At 46.5% G+C, this 6,000-nt stretch overlaps 1 long non-coding RNA gene across 1 annotated transcript in view; it reads left to right on the forward strand.

Moving 5' to 3' along the window:
- Positions 1-5,431, forward strand: part of LOC144365604 (uncharacterized) — a 49,049-nt gene extending 43,618 nt beyond the window's left edge. Inside the window, exon 3 of the long non-coding RNA XR_013424246.1 lies at positions 3,975-5,431. This is a non-coding gene — a long non-coding RNA (uncharacterized LOC144365604). The remainder of the gene's footprint in view (positions 1-3,974) is intronic.
- Positions 5,432-6,000: the final 569 nt, after the last annotated feature.

Genomic DNA, 6,000 nt, shown 5'->3' on the forward strand with positions numbered 1-6,000 from the left:
CTATCCCACCACTCCCCAGCTGGTCCCACGACCCGGGGCTCTGTACACCGGCCCCCTGCCCTTCAATAGTCTGCATTGTTCAGAGAATCTCTTCCTTTTGTTTTTCCGTCCATTTATACCTCGGCTCATTTGTTTTCCATTCTTGGGAGCAATTCGCCCGCTCCTGGGCCCCACAATCTCTTTCTCCCCTTGATCCCTAAACAAGATGCTTGGACAGGCCCATTGTCTTAACAGTGGCCAACTAGAGGTATTTAGTAAAAGTTGTGTTTTAAAAGGAAAAATCAAGGGGGATTCCAGTTTTTATCCATGGTAACTTCTGCGGAGTTTGGTAGTGGTGCTGCAGCCACATGCCCTGGCCTTTGTCCCCTGGTCTTCGGTTGGATTTCAGGGTAAGCCGAGTTACAAGAGGAAATCTGAGGGAAATTCCCCTTAAACCAGCAAGCAGAGTTCTTTCCTGTTCTCTGCCATCCAGGGACAACCTAAAATTACAGTGTGTCGATAGTATGTTGATATGGGGTCTCCTTCCCCCCGCCCTGTGAACATACAACCCCTCATGACTGTTGGAGAAAAATGCATCAAAAAATAAAAAGAGAGGAAGGAAAACAGCGAGGTTCAGTGTAATTTGAGTCCAGGCAGGCCTATATTTGGAAAGAGCAGACGTTCTGAGAGAAAGGTATTGCAAAGACCTGGCCCTGTAGTCGAGAAAGGCCCTAATTGCACATCATCTTGTCTATGCTCTTGTAGGTTTGCTCAGGGTGCGCCAGAGAAATTACTGCTGCTGGGATCATTACCGGAACAATTATCCCACTTATTAATATACCACTAAACGTGGGAGTGTAAGGCGTGTCCGGCTCCATCCATGGGCTGCCGAGCTGCAAGTTTTCATTTCCTAACAGCACAGGAGGGCTCTTAGTGATCCACAGAACTTTTAAAATAACTAATAGCATCTCAAGACTCCCACAGAGACTTGCACAGATTAATAGACAAAGAAATGCCACTAAAGAAGTGGTTTAAAACTCTATAAAGGGTTGAACCTCCTTTTGACCAGAAATAAAATGAAATGAACTCAGGAAAGTAGAGAAAAGACACAGCTCAAAGGGGAATTTTTCTTTTCCTAAAAAGTATGTTACAAGGCTGGGAATGCTGGTGCATGCCTGTAATCCCAGCGGGTTGGGAGGCTGAGGCAGGAGGATCAAAAGTTCAAAGCCAGCCTCAGCAACTTAGTGAGGCCCTAAGCAACTCAGTGAGACTCTGTCTCTAAATAAAATATATAAAAGGGCTGGGGATGTGGCTCAGTGGTTAGGTGCCCCTGAGTTCAATCCCAAGTACCAAAAATAAACAAATAAAAAGTATGTTTCAGGTAAAGTATTTCCAAGCAAAACTTTAGGGTAACATAGAAAGTAGCAAAGTCCACCTGCCACGTAAGCCGCCTCGGGGTCTCATGTGTTTTTCTATGCTTGTGTCTGTGTACACATACACACAGCCTTGACCATGGCCACTGTATGGAGAACGAAACACCTGTGCTCCAGCACAGGAATGGTGAAGAAACACTGCAGGCCCTACCAATCTGGAGGGGGAGTCTCACTGAACCAGACTGCACAAAGTTACCTCTTCAACATGGCGGATGCTCAGCGCTCTTGGCAGAAACGCTTGGCACTGGCAGGAAATCTCAGCAGGGCGGCTTGTTTCTGCTCATCAAACACCAGTAGCTTTCACCAAAAGCAGCAGAAAATGGGAGAAATGTGTCTGATCGCATCCGGGCCATGTGTCAGCACTTTTCTGAGGCAGTTAGCTGAATTCTAGCTTTGAAGAAAAATGGTTACACTCTCCTTCTGCCCCACAGAATCAGCCAAGGAGATTGTTGGCAGGAACTTACCTGTAACCCAGCTGCCCTCCCAATACCCCTGGAGCAACCTGAGAGGGTCAGTTATTGAGAAACAGAAGCTAATGATAGAGTCCACCCTCTCCCTGCTGAACACAAGGCTCCCAGTTACATAGAGAAACGAATGCCCAGGAACAAATTACTTGGCCTTCTCTGGTAACTTCTCTGTAGCCTCCCCACCCCAATAGCTTCCTGTCCATTTCACTCTTGTTGGTTCCACCAAAGACTGGACAGGGAACGGGGAAGCGGACTGTAGAGCCTGTGTATCAATATGGCTTGTACCTGCTTAGCAGTGAAGAGAAGCAATCTGTAAACTACCAATGGATCCGGGATTTGAGGATGACCAAGGATCCCCCAGCAAATAGTTGTTCTAACAAACAAGAACCCACAACTGCTCCCCATCTCAAAAGAGAGACACTCATTCCTCTTATCACAAATTCCTATCCAGATTAGATAGGAAGTAGCCATTTGCAAGAAAGAATTTGTGGATCCCATGCTTGTATGCACTCCTGTAGTAGGCCTTCCTTGTGTATCAGGAAGTTCAAGAGGACTTCTTTGAAGATATAAAGGCCAACACTTTTTAGAATGTTTCTTTAGAAGGTTGGAACTTTTGTTTCTTTTTCTTCTCCTCCTCCTCCTCCTTCTCCTCCTTCTTATTCTTTGTTTTTCTGTTTTCCCTGTATTGCTGGAGATTGAGCCCTGGGCCTCAGGTATACCAGGCAAGTACTCTACCACTGAGCTATACTCCAGCCCACACATGGTCAGAACTCTTAAGAAAAGTGCATTTAAGGCTGGGGATTAGCTCAGTGGTAGATTGCTTGCCTAACACCACAAAGCCCTGGGTTCAATCCCCAGTACTGAAGGAAAAATAAAAAGGAGAAGAAGAAAGAAAAGTAAATAAGGACAATCTTTGAAATATGGTAGTCCCCCCTGTCATCTACAGTTTCACTTCCCATGGTATTAGTTGCCCACAGTTAACTAGAGTCCGAAAATACTAAGTAGAATCTTCCAGAAATAAAATATCATTCTGAGTAGCATGGTAAAAATTTTAATGCAGCCCTGCTCTATTCTACCTGGGACAGGAATCATCCTTTTGTCCAATGTATCCATAGTATATATGTTACCTTCCTGTTAGTTACTAAGTAGATGTCTCAGGGATCAGACAGCTACTGTTTTAATAACACAGAGCTTATGTTTAAGTAACCTTAATTTAGTTAATAATGGCCCCAAAGTGCAAGACTAATGATACAAAGGAGTCATCAGAATTGAAAACATAGAAGGACATTTTAACTCCGATACTATGTGGCAGTGCTACATGACATATAAAAATACATGGTTTATAAGGTTCGATACTGTCCATGGTCTTGGGCATCCAATGAAGGACTTGGGATGTGTTCCCTGTAGATATGTGGGGATTAATATACTTGTATGCATCCTGAGGTCACGAAGAGTAATCACAAGGAAGACATCAAGACCTATGATTTAAGATGGTGGTAGATGGCAAAACTAACCTATGTTATGGCTTATCTTTTTTATACTTTTTACTTTTTTATGGAGGTAGAATGTACATTAAAGTAAAAACATGTAGCAGGCCAGTGTTGCACCCTTATAATCCCAGAGATTCAGGAGGCTGAGGCCAGCGCTTAGCATCTTAGCAAGAACCTGTCTCAAAATAAAATAAAAAGGGTTAGGAATGTAGCTCAGTGGTAAAGCGCCCCAAGGTTCAATCCCTGGTACTAGAGGGGAAATTTTTTAATTTTTTTTTTAAAGGGTGTAAAAGTTAAGTGGAGAACTTGATGAATTTTTACAGCAGCATACACTGTATACCAGATGAAGCTGTCGAACATTGCCAGCAGCCCAGGAGGCTCATCATGCCCTTTCCCAGTTAATACCAAGTTAACTACTCTTTGGACTTCTTTCACCATAGGTTGTTTTTGCCTGTCTTTGGGCTCCATGTAAATGGAACCACACAGTGTACTCGTGTCTGGCTTCTCTCATTTAGCATTTTGCCTGTGACACTACGGACTCATGTTGTGCAATGGAGGAGGGGCAGTGGGACATTTTCATTGATGAGTTGTTTTCCATTGCACAGAAATCCAAATGCTTTGCTTTGGTCCCTTCTGGCGTGCATGAGAGGGCAAGAATGAACTGCATGGGCTTGGCTCTTCAGCTGGGCCCATGGCAAATGGAGGCCAGAATCCAGGCGTGGGGAAGAGGAAATGCAAGAAGGCTGACTGCAGAGTCTTCAGAAGGAAGGTGGGAGCCAGCGCGGCTGTCTTGGACCATTTGCCCTGGGCGCTCCTGCTGAGCAAGCAGGAATGGCTGCAGCCCAGCCTCCTGCCCAGCCCCTGCGACAGCTGACTGCTCCCGCTCCTGGTCCCCTTGCCAAAAGCTGGTTCCCCAAGGACAGAGGGGAGCCCAGAGGTCTCAAGGCTCTCCCGTGAGCCAGGGCAAGGAGAGGCCCTTTCTTATCCTGGGGCCCTCTGGCTGACTAGCCAAACCAGTTGAGCATGACAGCAGCCTGCCCGCCATGGTGAGTGCCAGCTCCAAGCATCTGTTTCTGTTTCCCTACTGCTTCCCGTGGTTGGTGGGTGGGAGCCCACTCCAGGTCCTCTCCATTTTCCCTCCTAATCACAATCATTTGTTCTAACAGAACTGTAAGCGACTGCGGCTAAAAAACCCAGGCAGTGCCCACACAAAGCCAGCAGGCCCCGGCCTTTCCCACATCCCCTGGTTATCCTACATAAAATTAAAGCAGCCACCCTGCCATTATCCTCTTTCCTGCATGTTTTGTAGGGTCCCCAACTACTCTTACATTTGCCCCCACTGCCTGATGTGGGCTCCAAATATCTGCCCATCCCTCCTCTGGTTTCCAGAGACAAATGCCAGGACCTGGCGTCTCTACACCCAGGGCCTGATAGACCTGAAGGCCAAAGGATCAGACTTTGCAAGGGGCCCAGCACACGGCTTTGGAAAGGAGACATGTGATCTTTCCAAGTGTGTTCTGCTCTTAATAAAATCCAAAAAAAAAAGCTTTGGAAAATGTGAAAGGGACAGATTACCAAGGATGAGAAGCCACCCTCAGTCACCAGTGGTCACAAACTCTACCTGCCCTTTTCTACTCCTAGCTAAGGGTCCCAGGTGGCCACTCTTCACCCAAATCCCCGCCTAACACCAAGTTACCAGCCTGGTGTCCTTGTCAGTGCCACACACTGAGCTGACTTCAGATTCTCTCCCTCAATTCTTCACCACAAAAGCCCCTCCAGGCAGCTCCCCTATACATTCACCCCTAAAGCTGAAGCCCACCCTTGACCTCAGTATGTCCATTCATGCAGAAGCAGGGTTGCTGCTGGTGTCACGGTGTGAGCTCAGGAATAATGAGTGTGGAATGCTGCTGCACTTAGAGGACTACAGCCTGTCCTGATGGATGCTTACTCCCCACTTAACCTTGGGGTCAGTCTCTGCTAAAACTATGTTGCTATATCCGTGCAACAGGGTTACAGATACTCTCCCAGCTACTCCATAAAATTGTTTCTTGCTACAAAGTAACATGATTGTGGTGATGGATTCAAATAATCCTGGCCATTGGTGGAGGTGGCGGGGGATAAATGCACAGGTGGGTAGGGGAGAAGGTGGACCTGTGTCACTTTTTCTCTATACCATGCCCAGGGTGTTTCTGCTGGTCCAAGAACACTCTCTAACTATCCAGGAACAATATTCACATTCCCAACTATCAGACACTGTGTACCAGGCACTGTGCCAACCAGTTACAACTTCATCACATTTAATCCTCATAAAAGTTATTTGAGGTGGGTATTATTAGTCCCGTGGTATACAGGAGGAAGTTGAGGCTCAGAAAGGATAAGCAACTTGCCTAAGGTTGCACAGGTAGGGTAGGGAGAAGCCATGCCCTGCAACTTCTATGCAGGCAAGGTCAGAGGCCTCTTTTGTCCAAGACAGGAGTTCTGGCTCCCACCTTCCTTCTGAAGACTCTGCCGTCAGCCTTCCAGACCTGCTGACACCTTGATCTTGAACTTTGAGATTCTGGAGTGAGGAAACAATTGTTCTTTCAGCCACCCAGTCTGTGGCATTTTGTTATGGCAGCTCATATGGACTAA

Source organism: Ictidomys tridecemlineatus, chromosome 7, assembly GCF_052094955.1.
Source record: "Ictidomys tridecemlineatus isolate mIctTri1 chromosome 7, mIctTri1.hap1, whole genome shotgun sequence".
NCBI lineage: Eukaryota > Metazoa > Chordata > Mammalia > Rodentia > Sciuridae > Ictidomys > Ictidomys tridecemlineatus.